Raw genomic sequence first — 24,729 nt, forward strand, 5'->3', positions numbered from 1 at the left:
TCTTGAAGCCAAACATGATGCCTTAAGCTGTATTGATAACTTAGTCACACAGAACACTCTTTCACAAATTATTTACGTTGATGGTTCTGTTCACCAGTCCACTGGTGCAGCTGGTAGTGCTGCTGTTGTCACACAGAGTGATGGCTCTCATAAAGAAATTGGAGCACGCATCAATAACTGGGCCTGTACCCTTCAGACAGAACTGTTTGCCATACTCCTTGCACTCAAATGCGCCCATGTATCTAAGGTTGATACTTTAATTGTAACTGATTCTCTCTCATCCATAAATACTCTCAACTCATTAAGTATAAATTGTGGTATGCTTGTGTCAGAAGCCAGACACAGGTATGGTAAGATTGTGGACAGTTGAGTCAGAGTGCACTTTGCTATGGATTCCATCTCACATTGGTCTTCAGATGCATGATAGAACTGATAAATTGGCTAAGCTGTATGCTTTCCAAGAGGGGGTAGATTACAACCTTGGGTTGTCAGTTAGCAGTTTGAGAACAATAATACGAAAAGAACTTCAAATGAACTTTATTGACTTAAGACTTAGGGGGATTGACACAAGTTAGTCCATCTATCATCATTCCATCATGCAGGAGGAGCCACATGTCTATGGTGCATCCAACAAGATAAGCAGACTCTTGGATGTCACTACTGCCCGGCTCCGGCTGGGTTACAAGTATCTATGGCAGGTTAAATCACCACCACCAGATGTAGACCAAACGAAATATAAACTTTGCCAGATGGACTATTGTCACACCTTGCTTCATTATGTATTGGAGTGTGATCAAATTAATGAATTTATAGACTCAGAAATGTTCAAGAAATGGGAAAGTATTTTATCCACAGTGGCATATTACAGACCATTCTGGAGAAATACCCTGACTTTGCTCCATGTAAATCAAGCATTACCACATGCGCGCGCGCGCGCGCGCGCGCGTGTGTGTGTGTGTGTGTGTGTGTGTGTGTGTGTGTGTGTGTGTGTGTGTGTGTGTGTGTGTGTGTGTGTGTGTGTGTGTGTGTGTGTGTGTGTGTGTGCGTGCGTGCGTGCGTGTGTGTGTGTGTGTGTGTGTGTGTGTGTGTGTGTGTGTGTGTGTGTGTGTGTGTGTGTGTGTGTGTGTGTGTGTGTGTGTGTGTACTTACCTAATTCACCTAACTGTGGTTGCAGGGGTCGAGACTCAGCTCCTGGCCCCGCCTCTTCACTGATTGCAACTAGGTCCTCTCTCTCTCTCTCTGCTTCCTGAGCTTTATCATACCTCTTCTTAAAACTATGTATGGTTCCTGCCTCCACTACTTCACTTGCTAGGCTATTCCACTTCCTGACGACTCTATGACTGAAGAAATACTTCCTAACGTCCCTGTGACTCGTCTGAGTCTTCAGCTTCCAGTTGTGACCCCTTGTTCCTGTGGCCCCTCTCTGGAACATCCTATCTCTGTCCACCTTGTCTATTCCCCGCAGTATCTTGTATGTCGTTATCATGTCTCCCCTGACCCTTCTGTCCTCCAGTGTCGTCAGTCCGATTTCCCTCAACCTTTCCTCGTACGACATTCCCCTGAGCTCTGGGACTAGCCTTGTTGCAAACCTTTGTATGTGTGTATGTGTGTGTGTGTGTGTGTGTGTGTGTGTGTGTGTGTGTGTGTGTGTGTGTGTGTGTGTGTGTGTGTGTGTGTGTATGTATGTGTGTGTGTGTGTGTGTGTGTGTGTGTGTGTGTGTGTGTGTGTGTGTGTGTGTGTGTGTGTGTGTGTGTACTCACCTAGTACTAGTGTGTGTGTGTGTGTCTGTCTGTCTGTCTGTGTGTCTCTCTGTGTCTGTGTGCTTGTGTGTGTGTTTGCCTGTGTATTTATATACTCATATATGTGTGAGTGCTTGTACTTGTGTGTGTATGTATACTCGTATGTGTGTGTACTCACATATTTGTGTGTGTGTGTGTGTGTGTGTGTGTGTGTGTGTGTGTGTGTGTGTGTGTGTGTGTGTGTGACTCAACAATCAATATTTGCACCAATAACTCACTACAGTTGTGACCGGGTGTGGAAGTGTGAATTGTTCATTACTCTATAATTTGTTCATGATTGTAGCCATGTATAAACGTAAGTAAGTAAATTTACTTACAGGATTCTTTACCTTTGTAACTTGTGAGTTCATTACCTTTGTACCTAGTTCAGCTATCAAAACTTTGGGGTCCAGTCCCTGGACCCATTATGTACCTCTGTGATCTTTGACTACCACCCACAGGATGGGTATGGCGTGACTACCGCCCACAGGATGGGTATGGTGTGACTACCACCCACAGGATGGGTATGGCGTGACTACCACCCACAGGATGGGTATGGCGTGACTACCACCCACAGGATGGGTATGGTGTGACTACCACCCACAGGATGGGTATGGCGTGACTACCGCCCACAGGATGGGTATGGCGTGACTACCACCCACAGGATGGGTATTGCGTGACTACCACCCACAGGATGGGTATGGCGTGACTACCACCCACAGGATGGGTATGGCGTGACTACCACCCACAGGATGGGTATGGCGTGACTACCACCCACAGGATGGGTATGGCGTGACTACCACCCACAGGATGGGTATGGCGTGACTACTGCCCACAGGATGGGTATGGCGTGACTACCGCCCACAGGATGGGTATGGCGTGACTACCACCCACAGGATGGGTATGGCGTGACTACCACCCACAGGATGGGTATGGTGACTACCACCCACAGGATGGGTATGGCGTGACTACCACCCACAGGATGGACCGCCCACAGGATGGGTATGGCGTGACTACCGCCCACAGGATGGGTATGGCGTGACTACCACCCACAGGATGGGTATGGCGTGACTACCACCCACAGGATGGGTATGGCGTGACTACCACCCACAGGATGGGTATGGCGTGACTACCACCCACAGGATGGGTATGGCGTGACTACCACCCACAGGATGGGTATGGCGTGACTACCACCCACAGGATGGGTATGGCGTGACTACCACCCACAGGATGGGTATGGCGTGACTACCACCCACAGGATGGGTATGGCGTGACTACCACCCACAGGATGGGTATGGCGTGACTACCACCCACAGGATGGGTATGGCGTGACTACCACCCACAGGATGGGTATGGCGTGACTACCACCCACAGGATGGGTATGGCGTGACTACCACCCACAGGATGGGTATGGCGTGACTACCACCCACAGGCGTGACTACCACCCACAGGATGGGTATGGCGTGACTACCACCGTGACTACCGCCCAGGATGGGTATGGCGTGACTACCACCCACAGGATGGGTATGGAGTGACTACCACCCACAGGATGGGTATGGCGTGACTACCACCCACAGGATGGGTATGGCGTGACTACCCACCCACAGGATGGGTATGGCGTGACTACCACCCACAGGATGGGTATGGCGTGACTACCACCCACAGGATGGGTATGGCGTGACTACCACCCACAGGATGGGTATGGCGTGACTACCACCCACAGGATGGGTATGGCGTGACTACCACCCACAGGATGGGTATGGCGTGACTACCACCCACAGGATGGGTATGGCGTGACTACCACCCACAGGATGGGTATGGCGTGACTACCACCCACAGGATGGATATGGCGTGACTACCACCCACAGGATGGGTATGGGGTGACTACCACCCACAGGATGGGTATGGCGTGACTACCGCCCACAGGATGGGTATGGCGTGCATAATATAGAGTTTAAACTAACGGTATTTTATGCCGTTAATAACATGGCTCAGAAGTTGATTTATTTTTATTGAAAATGTCTTAATACTCCGTTATTATTATGTCTTCGAGACTTAATCCCATATCATAGGTTCAGTTAAGAGTTTATTTTTATTCTCATCCCGAGATTCAATTCTGAAAAAGTTGGCTGTAAAAAAAAAATAAAATAAAAAGAGTTTGGCCTAAATTTGGCGTGGATATTGCGCCATCATTGTATTTTCATTAGTAATTTATATTAATGCACATTAATATATATTAAAAGCATAATATGATTAATAATATAGTAATTAATCATATTAGGCTATCTTATACACAAATAACGTACACATAGGAGACTTAAATTATGACAAAGTTTTGGTCAGACGTGACTAGTTAATGATCCAAGTTGGACCGAAACGTCGTCATAAGTTTCAGTCTCCTAAATGCAGGTTATTTTAATATTGTTCCAGTAAAGGTACCGAACCTTTGTATTATTTTTAGGTTAGCTTAACCTGCCGTATTATTCACATTTGTTAAGCTTATCTGTGTGGGAGAGAATTAAGTTAGTTTACTTTACCTTCAAGTTAGTGTAGTTGAGTCTAACAGTTCTAACCTCGCCTAGCATCATTTAGCATCTTTCAAATAACTTAGCTGTTAGGCACTCAATAATTACATTACATAATAAGAGACGTAATGCCAGCATTGGAAACCTATTTAAAAAGCCATAGTATACTTTTTTTTATAAGTTTGTCGTCTTTTTTACAAACTCTTCCCCAAATTCATTGTATGAGTGCAAGCAAGCCATGGGTTTGTGCCAGTATAATCTCTTAGTATTTTCTGAATGTACAGACCAGATCTTTCCCGATACGGCGGCGAAGTCTCCTGTGTCAGTGACCCTGTAAGTTCAGAACATAAGTACACCTGTAGCTTGCATTGTATTGTGTATAGAAAAAAAACATCACTTGTATACTTCGAGACAATAACTTTGGATATATTGTTATGGAGGGTTTCTATACACGTGTATATTATTTTTTATATAACAGCATGTCCGTGGTTCAATACGCTGTCCCTGTTAACCTAGCAGTAAGTAGGTACCTGGGTGTTAGTCGATTGGTGTGGGTCGCATCCTGGGGGGACAATATTTAAGGACCCCAATGGAAATAAGACACATTCCTTGAAGATGCGCTGACTTTGTTTTCCTGGATGGCTAACCCTTTGGGCTAAAAATCCGAACAAATTCTATCTTATCTCGAGTCCACTTTGGAGAATTTGATAGTGAAACACATCTGAGACCATCTTCAGAAGATAGTCAGAACAAAGCCGTAATAAACATTTCTCTCGTATCCAAGTTTTCGTTTCCAGTGTGAGTTTCATGTTCATTTGAAGATTGTGGTGCTGCATTGCTTGCTTGGTCGTGGTGCAGTGGTTAGCTTGCCCTATGAAACGACCAACTCATCCTGGTGGGGTGAAACTTGATGCTCCTCTGATCCGACTGGCTGTGTGAACGGCTGCCTCTAGATACCTGGAGTTTACCTGGAGAGAGTTCCGGGGGTCAACGCCCCCGCGGCCCGGTCTGTGACCAGGCCTCCTGGTGGATCAGAGCCTGATCAACCAGGCTGTTGCTGCTGGCTGCACGCAAACCAACGTACGAGCCACAGCCCGGCTGATCAGGAACTGACTTTAGGTGCTTGTCCAGTGCCAGCTTGAAGACTGCCAGGGGTCTGTTGGTAATCCCCCTTATGTGTGCTGGGAGGCAGTTGAACAGTCTCGGGCCCCTGACACTTATTGTATGGTCTCTTAACGTGCTAGTGACACCCCTGCTTTTCATTGGGGGGATGGTGCATCGTCTGCCAAGTCTTTTGCTTTCGTAGTGAGTGATTTTCGTGTGCAAGTTCGGTACTAGTCCCTCTAGGATTTTCCAGGTGTATATAATCATGTATCTCTCCCTCCTGCGTTCCAGGGAATACAGGTTTAGGAACCTCAAGCGCTCCCAGTAATTGAGGTGTTTTATCTCCGTTATGCGCGCCGTGAAAGTTCTCTGTACATTTTCTAGGTCAGCAATTTCACCTGCCTTGAAAGGTGCTGTTAGTGTGCAGCAATATTCCAGCCTAGATAGAACAAGTGACCTGAAGAGTGTCATCATGGGCTTGGCCTCCCTAGTTTTGAAGGTTCTCATTATCCATCCTGTCATTTTTCTAGCAGATGCGATTGATACAATGTTATGGTCCTTGAAGGTGAGATCCTCCGACATGATCACTCCCAGGTCTTTGACGTTGGTGTTTCGCTCTATTTTGTGGCCAGAATTTCTTTTGTACTCTGATAAAGATTTAATTTCCTCATGTTTATCATATCTGAGTAATTGAAATTTCTCATCGTTGAACTTCATATTGTTTTCTGCAGCCCACTGAAAGATTTGGTTCATGTCCGCATGGAGCCTTGCAGTGTCTGCAATGGAAGACACTGTCATGCAGATTCGGGTGTCATCTGCAAAGGAAGACACGGTGCTGTGGCTGACATCCTTGTCTATGTCGGATATGAGGATGAGGAACAAGATAGGAGCGAGTACTGTGCCTTGTGGAACAGAGCTTTTCACCGTAGCTGCCTCGGACTTTACTCTGTTGACGACTACTCTCTGTGTTCTGTTAGTGAGGAAATTATAGATCCATCGACCGACTTTTCCTGTTATTCCTTTAGCACGCATTTTGTGCGCTATTACGCCATGGTCACACTTGTCGAAGGCTTTTGCAAAGTCTGTATATATTACATCTGCATTATTTTTGTCTTCTAGTGCATTTAGGACCTTGTCGTAGTGATCCAATAGTTGAGACAGACAGGAGCGACCTGTTCTAAACCCATGTTGCCCTGGGTTGTGTAACTGATGGGTTTCTAGATGGGTGGTGATCTTGCTTCTTAGGACCCTTTCAAAGATTTTTATGATATGGGATGTTAGTGCTATTGGTCTGTAGTTCTTTGCTGTTGCTTTACTGCCCCCTTTGTGGAGTGGGGCTATGTCTGTTGTTTTTAGTAACTGTGGGACGACCCCCGTGTCCATGCTCCCTCTCCATAGGATGGAAAAGGCTCGTGATAGGGGCTTCTTGCAGTTCTTGATGAACACAGAGTTCCATGAGTCTGGCCCTGGGGCAGAGTGCATGGGCATGTCATTTATCGCCTGTTCGAAGTCATTTGGCGTCAGGATAACATCGGATAGGCTTGTGTTAATCAAATTTTGTGGCTCTCTCATAAAAAATTCATTTTGATCTTCGATTCTCAGTCTGGTTAGCGGCTTGCTAAAAACTGAGTCATATTGGGACTTGAGTAGCTCACTCATTTCCTTGCTGTCATCTGTGTAGGACCCATCTTGTTTAAGTAGGGGCCCAATACTGGACGTTGTTCTCGATTTTGATTTGGCATAGGAGAAGAAATACTATGGGTTTCTTTCAATTTCATTTATGGCTTTTAGTTCTTCCCACGATTCCTGACTCCTAAAGGATTCTTTTAGGTTAAGTTCGATGCTTGCTATTTCTCTGATCAGTGTCTCCCTACGCATTTCAGATATATTGACCTCTTTTAGCCGCTCTGTTATTCTTTTCCGTCGCCTGTAAAGGGAGCGCCTGTCTCTTTCTATTTTACATCTACTCCTCCTTTTTCTTAGAGGAATAAGCCTTGTGCATACATCGAGTGCCACCGAGTTAATCTGTTCTAGGCATAAGTTTGGGTCTGTGTTGCTTAGTATATCTTCCCAGCTTATATCGGTTAGGACTTGGTTTACTTGGTCCCACTTTATGTTTTTGTTATTGAAGTTGAATTTGGTGAATGCTCCCTCGTGACTAGTCTCATTATGTCGGTCTGGGGCTCCACGCATACATGTCTGAACCTCAATTATGTTGTGATCTGAGTATATTGTTTTTGATATGGTGACATTTCTTATCAGATCATCATTGTTAGTGAAGATGAGGTCTAGTGTATTCTCCAGTCTAGTAGGCTCTATTATTTGCTGGTTTAAATTGAATTTTGTGCAGAGATTTAAAAGCTCGTGTGAGTGTGAGTTTTCATCAGAGCTGCCTCCTGGTGTTATTACTGCAACAATATTATTTGCTATATTCCTCCATTTTAGGTGCCTTAAGTTGAAATCCCCCAGGAGCAAGATGTTGGGTGCAGGAGCTGGAAGATTTTCCAGACAGTGGTCAATTTTTAACAGCTGTTCCTGGAATTGCTGGGATGTTGCATCCGGAGGCTTGTAGACTACCACAATGACTAGGTTTTGGTTCTCGACCTTTACTGCTAAAACTTCCACTACATCATTTGAGGCATTAAGCAGTTCTGTGCAAACAAGTGACTCTGCAATGTACAGGCCAACCCCCCCCTTTTGCCTGTTCACTCTGTCACATCTGTATAGGTTGTAACCTGGGATCCATATTTCGTTGTCCAAGTGATCCTTTATGTGGGTCTCAGTGAAAGCCGCGAACATTGCCTTTGCCTCTGCAAGCAGTCCACGGATGAAAGGTATTTTGTTGTTTGTTGCTGGCTTTAGACCCTGTATATTTGCAAAGAAGAATGTTATCGGACTGGTGGTATTGTTGGTACTGGGGGGGGATTTTTTTCCGGCATTAGTATCTGTATCTGTTGGTTTGGAGTGGAGGCCATCGACTGTGGTTCCACTCCAGGAATGACTGGATTTGGTGTACGATTTCTGCCATTTCCTGCCAGTTTTTTTTTCCTTCCTGGCACTAAAAAACCTCTCCCTCTTGAGTGGCTGTGGCTACCCAGGTTTTCCCATGGCCTGGATGTTTTGTATCTTTTTGTCCCCTTTAGATGGTATGCCTGGCAATTTAAGTTATAGCACAGTCTTTCCTGTACTGAAGAGGTACACAGTTCAGGGTGAAAAAGCTTACAGGAAGGGAGTTTGCATTTTCCTGTTGTCATAAGATAAGATAAGATAAGATTTCGTCATATGGGCATGGCATTTTCTAGGGTGGTCATAGTTGCACGTCCCATCTGTTTTTCCAGATTTCCCATGCCAGCAGATACCAAGTGCATAGTATGTGCACAGGCTTGGTTTCCGTTTGCCTTGGGTTTCTGTGACTGTATTCCCTGTTGGTGCATGTTTCCCTGTCTTACTTCTATCCTCCCTAGCACCAACAATGGAGCTCCCACCAGTTGTTTTTGGTAATATATTCTCACTATTGCTAGTGGAGTCCTCTTGTTTGCTATTTCCTGCGGTATTTCTAGTTTGCAATATTGGTTTATCTTATCTTTGACTACACTTGTTTCCCTACTATGGCTCCTGTCCCCTATGAGGTCATTTATATGTATTCCTTCCTGCGTATAATTCCCGACTACCTGGACAAAATCTCCAGCTTCACCATTACTGTCTCCCAGGACAGCATCCCCAGCTTCACCATTACCGTCTCCCAGGACAGCACCTCCAACTTCACCATTACTGTCTCCCAGGACAGCACCTCCAGCTTCACCATTACTGTCTCCCAGGACAGCACCTCCAGCTTCACCATTACTGTCTCCCAGGACAGCACCTCCAGCTTCACCATTACTGTCTCCCAGGACAGCACCTCCAGCTTCACCATTACTGTCTCCCAGGACAGCACTATCAGCCCCACATTTACTGACTACCAGGACTTCATCTCCAGCCTTACAGTTTCTGACTACATGGCCAGTATCAAGGGCAGTACCATTCAGCCCAGACTTTTTATGTTCCCATCTGTTGTAGAAAGCTTCCAGGTTTTCTATGAAAGCAGCTTTGATGTTGTCCTCTTTTAATACCCTTGTGATTTTAGTCCACAGATTTATCTCATTTGGGCATACCCAAAAACATTTCCCTGTTTTAATACTGCTTGTAGCTAGTTCTTGGATATCTGCACAAGGGGCATGACACCAATTTCCACAAAAATGACAATTTATCCATGTGGAAGCCCGTTTGTTTGACTGACCACAGACTACACACAGCTTCATAATGATTTGAATGGTTGATTTACTGCAATTCTACTAGCAACCTCTTGAATATTCTATTAATAACCTCCTTAAATGAAGCTCTAGCTATTTGTATTTCTGTTTCTAACTGTTTTTGTATATTGGACAGCTTACCGTGCACGTTCCTGATATATATTTAATGTTTGTGTTTATAAGGGCGCCTACAACCCCATCCGTTTACAGTCTGCTTTATTGTCCAACCTGGTGGGACCATTCATACAGATTTGCCAAGAGGTCTGATAAAGAGCTGCTGTTACAAGTCTTGGGTCCTGCTTAGGGTTGTTAACAACACTCTCCAATGGAGGCACCTTCAAGGCTTCTCGTTATTGGATAGTTGATTGGATGGACATGCTATCGTGCGAAATAATGCTCATTCTGTTATGAGACTAATAATAGTTTTAAATAAAGCCCTCAAGTGCTTGAAGAGTAAATATTGAGTCACATACGATTACTCATAGAGTGTTTATAAATGTGTTGTTTGACAGCTTCAGTGTAGCCAGCTCTGCTTACCTGGCGTTTACTTGGAGAGAGTTCCGGGGGTCAACGCCCCCGGCCCGGTCTGTGACCAGGCCTCCTGGTGGATCAGAGCCTGATCAACCAGGCTGTTACTACTGGCTGCATGCAAACCAACGTACGAGCCACAGCCCGGCTGGTCAAGTACCGACTTACGTGCTTGTCCAGTGCCAGCTTGAAGACTGCCAGGGGTCTATTGGTAATCCCCCTTATGTATGCTGGGAGGCAGTTGAACAGTCTCGGGCCCCTGACACTTATTGTATGGTCTCTTAACGTGCTAGTGACACCCCTGCTTTTCATTGGGGGGATGTTGCATCGTCTGCCAAGTCTTTTGCTTTCGTAGTGAGTGATTTTCGTGTGCAAGTTCGGTACTAGTCCCTCTAGGATTTTCCAGTTGTATATAATCATGTACCTCTCCCGCCTGCGTTCCCGGGAATACAGGTTCAGGAACCTCAAGTGCTCCCAGTAATTGAGGTGTTTTATCTTCGTTATGCGTGCCGTGAAGGTTCTCTGTACATTTTCTTGGTCAGCAATTTCACCTGCCTTGAAAGGTGCTGTTAGTGTGCAGCAATATTCCAGCCTAGATAGAACAAGTGACATGAAGAGTGTCATCGTGGGCTTGGCATCCCTAGTTTTGAAGGTTCTCATTATCCATCGTGTCATTTTTCTACCAGCTGCGATTGATACAATGTTATGGTCCCTGAAGGTGAGATCCTCCGACATGATCACTCCCAGGTCTTTGACGTTGGTGTTTCGCTCTATTTTGTGGCCAGAATTTGTTTTGTACTCTGATGAAGATTTAATTTCCTCGTGTTTACCATATCTGTGTAATTGAAATTTCTCATCGTTGAACTTCATATTGTTTTCTGCAGCCCACTGAAAGATTTGGTTGATGTCCGCCTGGAGCTTTGCAGTGTCTGCAATGGAAGACACTGTCATGCAGATTCGGGTGTCATCTGCAAAGGAAGACACGGTGCTGTGGCTGACATCCTTGTCTATGTCAGATATGAGGATGAGGAACAAGATGGGAGCGAGTACTGTGCCTTGTGGAACAGAGCTTTTCACCATAGCTGCCTCGGACTTTACTCTGTTGACTACTACTCTCTGTGTTCTGTTTGTGAGGAAATTATAGATCCATCGACCAACTTTTCCTGTTATTCCTTTAGCACGCATTTTGTGCGCTATTACGCCATGGTCACACTTGTCGAAGGCTTTTGCAAAGTCTGTATATATTACATCTGCATTCTTTTTGTCTTCTAGTACATCTAGGATCTTGTCATAGTGATCCAGTAGTTGAGACAGACAGGAGCGACCTGTTCTAAACCCATGTTGCCCTGGGTTGTGTAACTGATGGGTTTCTAGATGGATGGTGATCTTGCTTCTTAGGACCCTTTCAAAGATTTTTATGATATGGGATGTTAGTGCTATCGGTCTGTAGTTCTTTGCTATTGCTTTACTGCCCCCTTTGTGGAGTGGGGCTATGTCGGTTGTTTTTAGTACTGGGGGGGGGATTTTTTTTTCCGGCATTAGTATCTGTATCTGTTGGTTTGGAGTGGAGGCCATCGACTGTGGTTCCACTCCAGGAATGACTGGATTTGGTGTAAGATTTCTGCCATTTCCTGCCAGTTTTTTTCCTTTCTGTCACTAAAATACCTCTCCCTCTTGAGTGGCTGTGACTAACCAGGTTTTCCCATGACCTGGATGTTTTGTATCTTTTTGTCCCCTTTAGATGGTGTGCCTGACAATTTAAGTTATAGCAGTCTTTCTTGTACTGAAGAGGGACACATTTAACTAGTCATGACATTTGATGCTTGCAGTTTTAAACACATCTTAAATACTGAACAGAAGTGGTTTCGTGTATCGTTCGTTTGCATGCATACCTTTCCATGTAGGAGTATACTTGTAATAAAAACAAATTAAGTTAAATCTCCTTATGGCAGACCGGAGGTTGAAATAGAACTTAGTAATTTTATCCATAGTTAAAAGCCTTATGCTTAATGATACTATATCTCTGACTGGCGAGGAGTCCCATATACATAAAGACCTGAAACACGATCACAGAACTGAAATCCATGTACAGTGGAACCCCAGATTTCGCACGCACCTGACATCGCACTTTTCGGATTTCAGACACTTTTTTTGTGAGAGATTTTGCTTCGAATTTCAGATCTTGTCCTGGGAATCCCATGTATCATGCACTTTTCCCGCCCAGGGAACGCCGTCAGTCTGGCTCTGTCGCTGGTTGAGTGAGTATTCATTTGAAATATTTCTCAATTTTTGTGCTTGTTTATTGAATGTGACTGTGAAATAAGCCACCATGGTAAAGAAAGTGAGAAACACGATAGAATTAAAGAAAGAGAGTGTAGAAAAGTACGAAAGTGGAAACGTTCAGCCAAGCTTGCCAGGATGTATGGGAAGTCGAAATCAACAATATTTTCCATCCTGGCAAAGAAAGTAGAAATCAATGAAGTTAAAGTTGCGAAAGGGGTGAATATGTTATCGAAACAGAAGTCACAAGTAGTCGAAGATGTGGAGAAGTTGTTGTTGGTGTGGATCAACGAAAAACAATTAGCGGGAGATAGTGTTTTGGAGTCGATCATTTGTGAAAAGGCAAGGCAGTTACATGCGGATCTCGTAAAGAAAATGCCTGGAACAAGTGCTGCTGTAAGTGAATTTAAGGCCAGCAGAGGCTGGTTCGACAGATTCAAGAAGCGTAGTGGCATACACAGTGTTGTAAGGCATGGTGAGGCTGCAAGTTGAGACAAACATGCGGCTGAAGAATTCTTGTGTGAATTCAAGGATTACGTAGAGGATGAAGGATTCCTCCCCAACAAGTGTTCAGTTGTGATGAAACAGGCCTTTTTTGAAAGAAAATGCCAAGGAGGACCTACATCAAGCAGGAGGAAAAGGCACTGCCAGGACACAAGCCTATGAAAGACAGTCTAACTCTCTTGTTCTGTGGTAATGCTAGTGGGGATTTCAAAGTTAGCCTTTACCGGTGTATCGCTCTGAAGATCCCAGAGTGTTCAAGAAAAACAATGTCGTGAAGTGTAAATTGTGTGTAATATGGAAAGCTAATAATAAGGCATGGGTCACGAGGCAAATTTTCACTGACTGAGTCAACGAAGTATTTGGCCCGAGTGTGAAAAAATACCTCCTGGAAAATAAATTGCCACTCAAGTGCCTCCTGGTACTGGACAATGCTCCTTCTCATCCTCCAGACTTGGAAGACCACTTATTTAGGGACTTTAATTTTATAACAGTGAAGTTCTTGCCTCCTAGCACCACTCCAGCCCATGGACCAGCAGGTCATTTCAATCTTCAAAAATCTCTACACCAAAGCAATGTTTCAAAGGTGTTTTGAAGTGACATCGGACACTGAATTATCCGTAAGAGAGTTCTGGAGGGATCACTTCAATAACCTCCACTGCATAAGGCTTATCGGTAAGGCTTGGCAGGAAGTGACTTCCGAGACTTTGAACTCTGCTTGGAAAAAATTGTGGCTAGAATGTGTCCAAGAGAAGGATTATGAAGGGTTTGAGGGTGACCCTGTCGACCCTATGCCTGTTGTGGAATGTATTGTGTCTTTGTGGAAGTCCATGGGGTTGGAGGTGAGTGGTCAGGATATGGAAGAGTTGGTGGAGAACCACAGGGAAGAGCTAACCACTGAAGAGGCTACAACACCTTCAACAGGAACAGTAACAGACTGCAGCTGAGGAAATTGCTTCAGAGGATGAAGAAAAGAGAGGGGAGAATGTGCCTTCTTCAATGATTAAGGACATGTGTGCAAAGTGAAATGAGTTGCAAAGTTTTGTTGAAAAAAATATCACCCTGACCAAGCAGAAACAAGCCATGTCTGCATCATGTTCAGTGACAAAACCTTGTCTCACTTCAGGCAAATCTTAAAGAGACGCCAGAAACAGCCCTCTGGACAGTTTTTTTGTGTGACAGGGGTCCAGTGACTCTCAAGCTGGTCCTAGTGGCAGTAAAAGACAAAGAAGTAACCCCAGAGAGGGACTTGATACCTGAAGTCCTTATGAAGGGGGATTCCCCTTCTAAACAATAACCCAACTCCCTCTCCCATCCACGCCTTCCACATGCCAACAGGAGTCTTCAAAAAAGGTATGTAATGTTTGTATTTATTTATATTCATTTATTATTGTTTTCTGTATGTAAAACTATACGCAGTTATTCTTTAAAAAATGATTTTTTTTGTGAATAATTTTGGGTGTCTGGAACGGATTAATTGTATTTACATTATTTTTTATGGGAAATGTTGCTTCAGTTTTCGCACTTTTCGGATTTAGAGCCACCGTCTGGAACGGATTAAGTGCGAAATCCGGGGTTCCACTGTATATGCACTGTATGACCCACTTAATATTTGTATTTATAACTCATTACAATTGTGACCAGGTGTGGACGTATCAGCAGCTCATTACTTTGTAATTTGTTCATGACTGTAACCATGTATAGGAGTGAGACTGATTCATTACCTTTGTAACTTGCCATGATTATGACCAGATCTTCCTTTGTAACTAGTTCAGCTATCATAACTTTGGGGTCCAGTCCCTGTACCCATTATGTACCTTTGTAATCTTTTGACTACCGCCCACAGGATGGGTATGGGGTGCATAATAAACATATTAAACTAACTAACACTGTATATGCGATGTATTAACATCCAGTAAATAATGTGACGTTGTGGTTATCAGATAAAGGTCTTGTTTGTTTTAGTGCCCAGGCCAGCGTCCTCTAACAGCTACATTACGTCTTCTTCTTTGGGAACTCAGCCCTCATCAGTCTGTTTTTTTAGGGAATTATCCTTCATCCAAGCCAGCATAGGTGGTCTGTCAGGAAAGAATTCCCACCAGGATGCCTCTTGAAATTCTTCGTTCGCCCAGTCCCAAAGGTGTGTCAGTTCTTCTCTTGGATTATTCGCAGGTGTGTCACTTTACCTACTTATTCAGTAGTGAAAAAGAACAGTTGTGAAGAAGTACAGTTGTAAAGAAGAACAGTTGTGAAGAACATTTGTGAAGAACAGTTATGAAGAGGAACAATTGTGAAGAACAATTGTGAAGAAGAACAGTTGTGAAGAAGAACAATTATGAAGAAGATTGAGACACTTATGAGATGTTGAGTGGAGCAGCCTGTCTATTTCATATCCCAAGATCTTGTTAGGGTTTCTAATGGCTACAGGTGTACCTCTGATGGAGATACCCCCTTTATCAACAATCGAAGATAAAGGGGGTATCTCCATCAGAGGTACACCTGTAGCCATTAGAAACCCTAACAAGATCTTGGGATATGAAATAGACAGGCTGCTCCACTCAACATCTCATGTAACTAAAAAGATCAACACAGCCAAAGCCGGTCTTAGCAGACTCTTTCGATTCAATCAAGCCCCTCAACATGTCAAAAAACATCTGTATAAAATGATAATAAGACCTATACTCGAATACCCTTGTGTCCCAATGTCATTAACAACAAAGACCAACATGCTACGGTTACAAAGGGTCCAGAATAGAGCTCTTCGCTTTATTACCGATACCAGGAGGAGAGACAGAGTTAAAATGGCAGATTTACACACACAACAAGATATTACTGCCATAAATGTACGCCTTGACACCCTAAAAAAGAAACAACTTTATACAATGCAAGAACTATACATGCCAGATAGAGAACATCCTATACAAGTGGTAAATACCACCGATTACACCATCAATACTCCGCCTCACAGGACTCAAAGAATGACTCTCCCACAGAGGGTTCGTCGTTTTATTCATAAAGATGATTACCCTCGACCCATGATTTTGAGCAACTTACCTGATGAAGAAGATTGGATACCACCAGAATCCTTCTATGTATACTGAAAATCATCGCCCCCAATTAGGGAGACATCTTAAATAACTTTCTAATGTAAAATTATGCTATTGACTATTGTTGGACACCACCATTAAGAAGCTATTGTCACGAACTTATAAATTGGCCAGAAAATTATTGCCTTTCTTGTCGTATAAATATCCGTTGTGCAATCGCGGGAAAAAAAAAAAAAAAAAAAAAAAAGCAATTGCAACTTGTATAACTACTACCAATTCAGAGTCATGTAGTTATATACCTATTATATCTATGTGACTCTGATGGGTTAGTATTATACCCCTTAAAGAATATCTTATCAATTCACATACACTTTGCACCAAAGTGGTTGGGCCACTTACCTTTTATATCCTACCTCTCCCCCCCCTCCCACCCTTTTCCAATATTTCCATCCTTACCCATCCTTCTTCCTTACCCATCTTACCAAAGCTCTGGTCATCAGAAGCGAAGGAGAGGATGGCGAAGCTTGCGGCAGTAGCTGGGAGTGTCAGAAGGCAGCAAGCAGGATGAGTTGTATTGGTGGAGGTCGGCTTGAGGTGTGTTAAGCTATTGTCCCATTAGAAAGATTCTGGAACGTCGGTATTTGCATGGTCATGAGTCTAAATTTGCGGTCTGGGTCGATCTCTGGAGCATTAATACCCCTCAATGAAGGTTCCTTGATGTTGGTGAGGGGCTCTTGATTTAGGGAATTGGATCTGTACTCCAGTTCCCCGAATTAAGCCTGAATGCCTCCCACATCCCCCCCCTAGGCGCTGTATAATCCTCCGGGTTTAGCGCTTCCCCCTTGATTATAATAATAATAATGGAGCATTAATGAGATTGATGACTTCTCTAAGGAAGAGAGCACGTGATGGTCTACAGACGAATTGACTTCGTCGCTCTGGAGGAGGGGGATCAATGTCTTTGCATCCACTTCTTTAGGATACTCAGGAGTAGTGAAGAAAGAGACTCCACGTATCGTATTATAGTGTTGTTTATCCTTAGAGTGAGCGACAAGTGAAGTCGATGATTGGTCAGTTTTGTTGGGGTTGGAAGACGAGGACGCAGCTCGTGTCTTGATGGATGTGGTGGTTGGCGTTGGAGGCGGTTTCTCATTGGTGGAGGAAGGGGGAGGCATTGAGGGCTCTGATTGGTTCTTGGCAGTGGCGGTGGCTGGAGGAGGTGGTGGTCTCTCATTGGTGGATTGCGAAATAGAGCAGGTGGCTTCTGCAGAAATCAAATCTTGCAAGTCATCTGGTGCCTCGAAACTGACGATTTTTGGGATAATCTTCAAAACATCGGCTGAAGCAGGACTAGCTGGGAAGTTGAATGATGGCAGATTGTTGAGGGCAAGAATATCGTTCATAGTTGTATTGAAACAACCCGGGTTAGCTGCATTTTGCATGTGTGCATACATCAGGCAGTAGTAGAATTTTGTGGAAATATCGTCTGGTAGAGGAGAGGCCGTGAGTGGTGGAGGTTGCTGAGTGGCTTGTAGAATCTTGGTGGTGGTCGTCTGAAGCTTAGCTATAGCAGCATAAGTAGGAGAGTTTCCTGTAGACTTCTTAGTTTCATCTTTCAGTTTCTTAGAGAGGATATCCTTGCGCACTGGACATTTGGCTGCAAGAGTATGGTGATCACTCTTACAGTTGATGCAGTTGGGAGCAGCAGTGGAAGTGCAAGAAGGAAAGTCGTGATCTGCAGACCCACAAGTGGAACATATCTTCTTATTCTTCACGTGGCAATCAGCAGTAGAGTGACTATACGAGTAGCATGTCCAACAAGGTGTTATGTAAGTGAAACGTTCAGGCTCAATCTGACAAGGGTTGATGTAGTAGTAAGAGATGGGCAGGCCATCAGACAATGCTCTGGTCGCCATGGTAACGTCCAGAAACGTGACCTTGAGCATCGAGGAAGAATTGGCGATCTTTACAAGTGTTGAGGTCTTCAAGTGATGACGTAATTTCCTCGATAGACATGTTCGTGATTAGCCTGTCAAGACATTTCATGAACACAGAGCGTTTTGCACGCATGTATGGTGACGTGGAGATGGTAAAACCACGGTCATCTAATGTCTTCATGGCTGTAGGTGTAAGTACTTTGTCAGTTTCAGCATCATCGAGAAAGGTGACGATGAAAGCTTCTTTCAGTGAGGTAATCTTAGAGAATTTGAGGTGAAGACAAGTGTTGAGTGAGGCTGCAAGCTCAAGCTTCGTGGCGTCGTCTACGACAGCAGACTTGGGCTTAATTCTCACACGATGAGACATCGTGGAGATGGTAGAGGTTCCCCTCCCCAACGGGGATCGTAGGGAGACTGAACAAGTAAGGAGGGCTGCTATGACTTGCCCAGGCGAGAGTCAGAAGCAGAATCGTGTGTCGAATTTGTCTGTGTATATCTGTCTGTCGTGTGTCCTATAGGCCAATATCCAACTTACACCCTCTCTCTAAAATCTTTGAAAAACTAATTCATAAGCGAATCTATTCCTACCTCATCTCCCACAACATACTCAACCCTTGTTAGTTTGGGTTCAGGCCTAATAAAAATACGAATGATGTTATTATACACATGCTAGAACAAATATACACTGCACTCGAGAAAAAAGAAATCCCATTGGGGATCTTCATTGATTTATGTAAAGCTTTTGATACCGTTGCTGTATAACCCTTGTGGTTTAGCGCTTCGTTTTGATTATGTGCTCGAATGTCCTCGTCAGAATGAATTCGACGGCCTATTTTGGTGTCATCGGCAAACTTGCCGATGTCGCTCTCTATGCCCTCATCTATGTCGTTTATGTAGATTGTGAACAGCAGGGGGCCCAACACTGACCCCTGTGGAACACCGCTCGTGACGCTTCCCCACTCTGATTTCTCCCCATTTATGCAAACTCTCTGCTGCCTATTTGTCAACCATGCCTCTATCCAGGAAAAAATTTCTCCTCCTATTCCATGTGCTTTAATTTTCCTCAATAGTCTCTGATGTGGGACCCTGTCAAAAGCCTTACTGAAGTCCATATACACAATATCATATTCGTTACCATGATCTACCTCCTCAAATACCTTAGTGAAAAAAGTTAATAAATTCGTAAGGCAGGAACGTCCCTTTGTAAAACCATGCTGAGATTCGTTGATTAATTTATGCTTTTCAAGGTGGCTACGAACTGCCTCGGCAATTATTGATTCCATAAATTTTCCCACTATGGAGGTTAGGCTTATTGGTCTATAGTTCGAAGCTAAGGACCTGTCACCTGCTTTGAAAATAGGTATCACATTTGCCATTTTCCACTTATCTGGCACCATGCCAGTTTGTAGTGATATGTTGAAAAGATTAGCCAAAGGTGTGCTAAGCTCCTCTTTACATTCCTTTAGAACCCTTGCATACAGTTCATCAGGGCCTGGGGATTTGTTAGGTTTTAATTTATCTATTTGCCTAAGGACCATGTCACTTGTGACCCTAATAGTGCACAGTTTATTATCGTCCTGTTCTACATAATTTATCATTACTGGAATATCACTGGTATCCTCCTGTGTAAAAACTGAGAGGAAGTATGTGTTAAAAATTCTACACATTTCCTTATCACTGTCAGTGAGCTGACCCGAGGAACTTTTGAGTGGGCCTATCTTGTCCCTGATCTTACTTCTGTATACCTGAAAGAATCCTTTTGGGTTAGTCTTCGATTCTCTTGCAACTTTAACCTCATAATCTCTTTTTGCTTTTCTAATTCCCTTTTTTATTTCTCTCTTTAACTGAATATATCGATTTCTTAATTGCCCCTCTCCTCTTTTGATTTGCCTATATATGCCTCTCTTTTGACCAATCAGATATTTTAATCTATTGTTCATCCATTTAGGATCATTTTTGTTTGATCTGATTTCCCTATTTGGAACATAATTTGACTGAGCAGCTAGAACTATGCCCTGGAAAGCATCATATCGGCAACCATCACCACCTACCTGACCCCTAGTCAGGTCATTCCAGTTCAGCCCACCTAAGTAATTTTTCAGTCCTATGAAATCAGCCAAGCGAAAGTCAGGGACGGAGACTTGATTGCCATTATTAGGGGAATTCCATGATATGTTAAAACTGAGTGATTTGTGATCACTCTCCCCAAGCTCATCATTAACCTCAAGATTATTAATTAGTGTTTCCCTACTGGCAAGAACCAAGTCAAGGAGGTTATTTCCCCTAGTTGGCTCTGTCACAAACTGTTTTAAAAAACAATCCTGGATCGTATCAAGAAAGTCACCCGACTCTAAATTTCCTGTCAAATTGCTCCAGTCAATCTGTCTATAGTTGAAGTCTCCCATTAGCACAACATTTTCGTATGTAGATGCCTTACGAATTTCGTCCCATAGAAGTTTACTGCACTCCCTATCAAGATTTGGGGCCCTGTAAATCACACCCAAAATTAGTTTTTCTCGGCCCTCGAGAAGCTGTAACCAAACAGATTCAGTGGCTGACGCTTCTAATTTAATATCTTGTCTAACACAACAATTTAAATTGTCTCTGACATACATCGCTACTCCACCACCTTTCCTGTTGACCCTGTCAGTGTGGAATAATTTATAGCCTTGTATGTGACATTCAGATGGCATCTCACTATCTTTCAGATTGAGCCAGGTCTCTGTTATAGCAATAATATCTATGTTTCCTGCACTTGCAATTAATCTTAGCTCATCTATCTTATTTCTAACACTCCTGCTATTAGTATAGTAAACCTTAAGGGAGCTAGTCCCTTGCTGCCCTCTGCTGTCCCCCTTTGTTTTCTGACCTGTTCTATTGTCTTTATTTATAACTTCATGCTGAATGCCTTTTATACATTTACTGTTTCCAACCCTAGTGTTGCAACCTGCTTGTTTCCCACACACACCCATACCTCTATCTTCCATCAGTTTAAAATCATAGGCATTTCACCAATGGCCTTCTCAATCGAGTCTGCAAGTGCTACCACCCCTGCCCCAGAGAGATGAACCCCATCCCTTGCATACATATCATGTTTGCCATAAAAGTTGTTCCAGTTGTCAATGAATGGGATTGCAAGTTCCTTGCAGTATCTGTCTAGCCAGCAATTTACACCAATTGCCCTAGACAACCATTCATTTCCTACTCCCCTTCTAGGCAAGATGCTACATATGATTGGGATCCCTCCCTTAGACTTAATGAAATCTATAGCTGACCTGTACTTATCTAGCAGCTCTTCTCTCCTACCCTTCCCAATATCATTTCCACCAGCACTGAGACAGATAATGGGCTTGTTCCCATTACCTGACATGATATTATCCAGTCTGTTGACAATGTCCCCAACACCAGCTCCAGGGAAGCACACTCTATCTCTCATCTTCTTATTCCTATTACAAAAAGCACGGTCAACATATCTTACCTGAGAGTCACCAACCACAAGAATGCGCTTACCTTCATTAGCAGGGGCAGTAGTACCCTTACCTTCACTGGCCACTGAAGTACATTCATCCTGGAGAACAGAGAAGCGATTTCCTACCTTCAGATCTTCACTCTTAACTTTCCTTACTCTGATGCGCCTCCCATTACTGTGAACAACTCGCCACTTGTAGCAGGTGCTGGGCTGCACCTCACTGCTGGTACCCGTTGCTACCTCCCCACCTACAGCCTCCTCACAGTGAGAGACAGACTGCACCTCACTGCTAGAAGCCTCATTCCCCACATCTCCAACCACCTCACACACTCTCCCAGGCCCATTGAGGTGGACCTTCAGCCTCCTAATCTCCTCCTGGAGAAGCAAGACCTCCTCCTTCAACTCTCCAAACAGTTGACCATGATTTGCTGCACATGAAAATTATCACACTATGGTATAAAAGGGCACTCCCTCAGCTACCTAAAGTCATACCTCAGCAACAGAAGCCAATATATGTACACAAATGGAGCAAACTCTTCCACACAGCCAATTACAGTTGGAGTCCCACAGGGAAGTGTCCTAGGCCCTCTTCTCTTTCTCATTTACATAAACGACCTGCCAAATGCATCTCAACTACTCAAACCCACACTATTTGCAGATGACACTACATACGTCTACTCTCACCCAAGCCCAGTCATGCTAGCCAATACTGTAAATACCGAATTATAGAAAATATCTACTTGGATGATGATTAACAAATTTACTCTCGATATTGACAAAACCTACTTCATTCAGTTTGGGAACAGAACTACAGATGTTCCTTTTAACATAATGATAAATGGATCACCTATCACAAAGCTCACAGAGGGAAAATTCTTAGGAATCCACCTTGATAATAGAATCAAATTTCAAACACTTGTACAACAAATTTCCAAGAAAATCTCCAAGCTCTCCTGGCCCTATATCACTCACTCATTTACCCCTATCTCACCTATGGAATTTGTGCATGGGGCTCAACAACAATAAATCATCTCAGACCATTAATTACCCAACAAAAGGCTGTAGACAGAATGATAACAAATTCCCACTCCAGGCAGCACACTCCACCAATATTCAAAACTTTAAACCTACTCACTGTACAAAACATCCATACTTATTATTGTACCTACTACATACATAGAACGCTTAACTCTGATATTAACCCTCCCCTCAAACGTCTCCTTACCAACCTCAACAGAACACATAACCATAACACAAGGCACAGATCACTCTTTGATGTTCCTCGTGTCCATCTCACACTATGTAAAAACTCAATTCACATAAAAGGCCCAAAAATCTGGAATTTATTACCTGTGAATGTAAAAGAAATACTGTCTGTTTATTAGTTCAAGACTCTTCTTAAAAACCACTTACTCAACCACATCTAAATAAATACTGAATAATTGAATGTCATAAATGTATAACCTGTGACCCTATCAAACAATGTTTTTTTTAATTACATTACGTTATAGAATACTCCATTCTCTTGAATGTCCAGTAACTCATCTAATGACCATATGACCTGTTTCTGTACTACAAATAATTAATTTTACTCCATCTGATTCGATTATATTATACATTGTTATGCTACAAATATGTATAACTTTAATGCTTCTTATTTGAAATGCTGATGTGTACTTCATGTTGTAATTTGTTTACTGTAATTTTTACCACTGAATATATCATTGCTTAGTTAATCTTAAGTTAATTTTAAGCCTGTCCATAATTCTCTGCATACAAGGGACTTTTGGCATGTACACCCAATAACTATAGTTCTTTGTACAACTATGTATCATGTCCAAATAAAAATAAATAAATAAATAAATAAATGGGAGGTGCCTTGATGTGGGCAACTGGTACTGAAATTCTCTGTCCTTGGATTGAACTCCAATGTAAATATGTCACTCTGGCTTTTTTTGGGGGGAGGTTATCCTAGGTAATTTACACTATGTATAATAGTAATTGTGTAAACATGTACCTAATTAAACTTATTAATGCCTCGCATTCGTTATATGATCCTTTCTGGTGTGGCTTTTTTTCGTTCACTGCGCCATCTAAGAAAGGCATATCATAAACCCATGTACCTACATGGTCTAAAAAAAGTACATTATAAACCCATGTACCTACATGGTCTAAAAAAAGTACATTATAAACCCATGTACCTACAGGATCTAAAAAAGTACATTATAAACCCATGTACCTTCATAATCTAAGAAAGGCACATCACAAACCTAGCCCCCTCCCCCGTACCTGAAATGATCTAAGAAAGTTATCCCTGGATTCTATATGCCCAGCCTCTTCTAATTTAAAGCATACATAAGGAATAGTATAGGGTGAGGCTGGAGTTTATAATGCTGTTAAATATCAGAAATAAAGAATTAGTCAATTTGAAGAAAGATTCGAAAGTTGTAACATTAAAATTATTATTCCAATTTCTTAAATACAAAAATAAAAAAAATAATTATTATGAAGTTTATATTAAACCTCCATTACTTTTTGATTTACCATCAAAATCGTGAAACATTAATTTTTATACAGAATTCATTAAAACACTTTACACTTTAGCTAAAGTTGCCTCATCAACACCATGCCCAGCCCTTCTAGGGCAGGTGTCTGTGCCCGAGCTTGTAGCTCATAAGACTGTCATTCCCATTTGCCCTCTTGTGGCGGGGATGGCAGACCAGAGAGGCCTAGCTTGTGGCTAGGCCTGGGGACAGTTGGTCCCAGAGATGAGGAGGTACTTGTACCTCCTCCCATGGGAGACTTAGGTCTCAGACACTCCCTAAAGAGGGAGCCAAGGCCGGGCCACCACTTGGACAAGGCCCGGGCCGGGAGAATACCGGCGAATCTTTAATAATAATAATAATAATAATAATAATAATAAAAGTTGCCTAAATATATACATATGATAACTTGATTAATATATTTTTTAAATATATTTTTTTAAGTAGCGATATTGACTTAAATAAAAGCACAAACATTTACATTGCCATGACCAGGAATTTATTACTGATCATCCTGACTATTGGTTCTAAACCATCATCAACAATGAATGTTGCTTCTAAACCTTCATAACTTTTTTGAATCTTGCGATATATAAGAAATAGATGAAAATACCAAATAAATAGTTAATATTGTCTTGATACGATGTTCTGGGAAGAACTTTGACATCTTCTGACAAAATAACTTGTTAATTCATTTAGATCTTCACATATTTGGTTGAAGACTTAA

At 42.9% G+C, this 24,729-nt stretch overlaps 1 protein-coding gene across 2 annotated transcripts in view; it reads right to left on the reverse strand.

Annotated features, from left to right (window-relative positions):
- LOC128697681 (uncharacterized) overlaps positions 1-24,729 on the reverse strand; it is a 108,365-nt gene that overhangs the window by 40,530 nt on the left and 43,106 nt on the right. The window lies entirely within an intron of this gene.

Source organism: Cherax quadricarinatus, chromosome 68, assembly GCF_038502225.1.
Source record: "Cherax quadricarinatus isolate ZL_2023a chromosome 68, ASM3850222v1, whole genome shotgun sequence".
NCBI lineage: Eukaryota > Metazoa > Arthropoda > Malacostraca > Decapoda > Parastacidae > Cherax > Cherax quadricarinatus.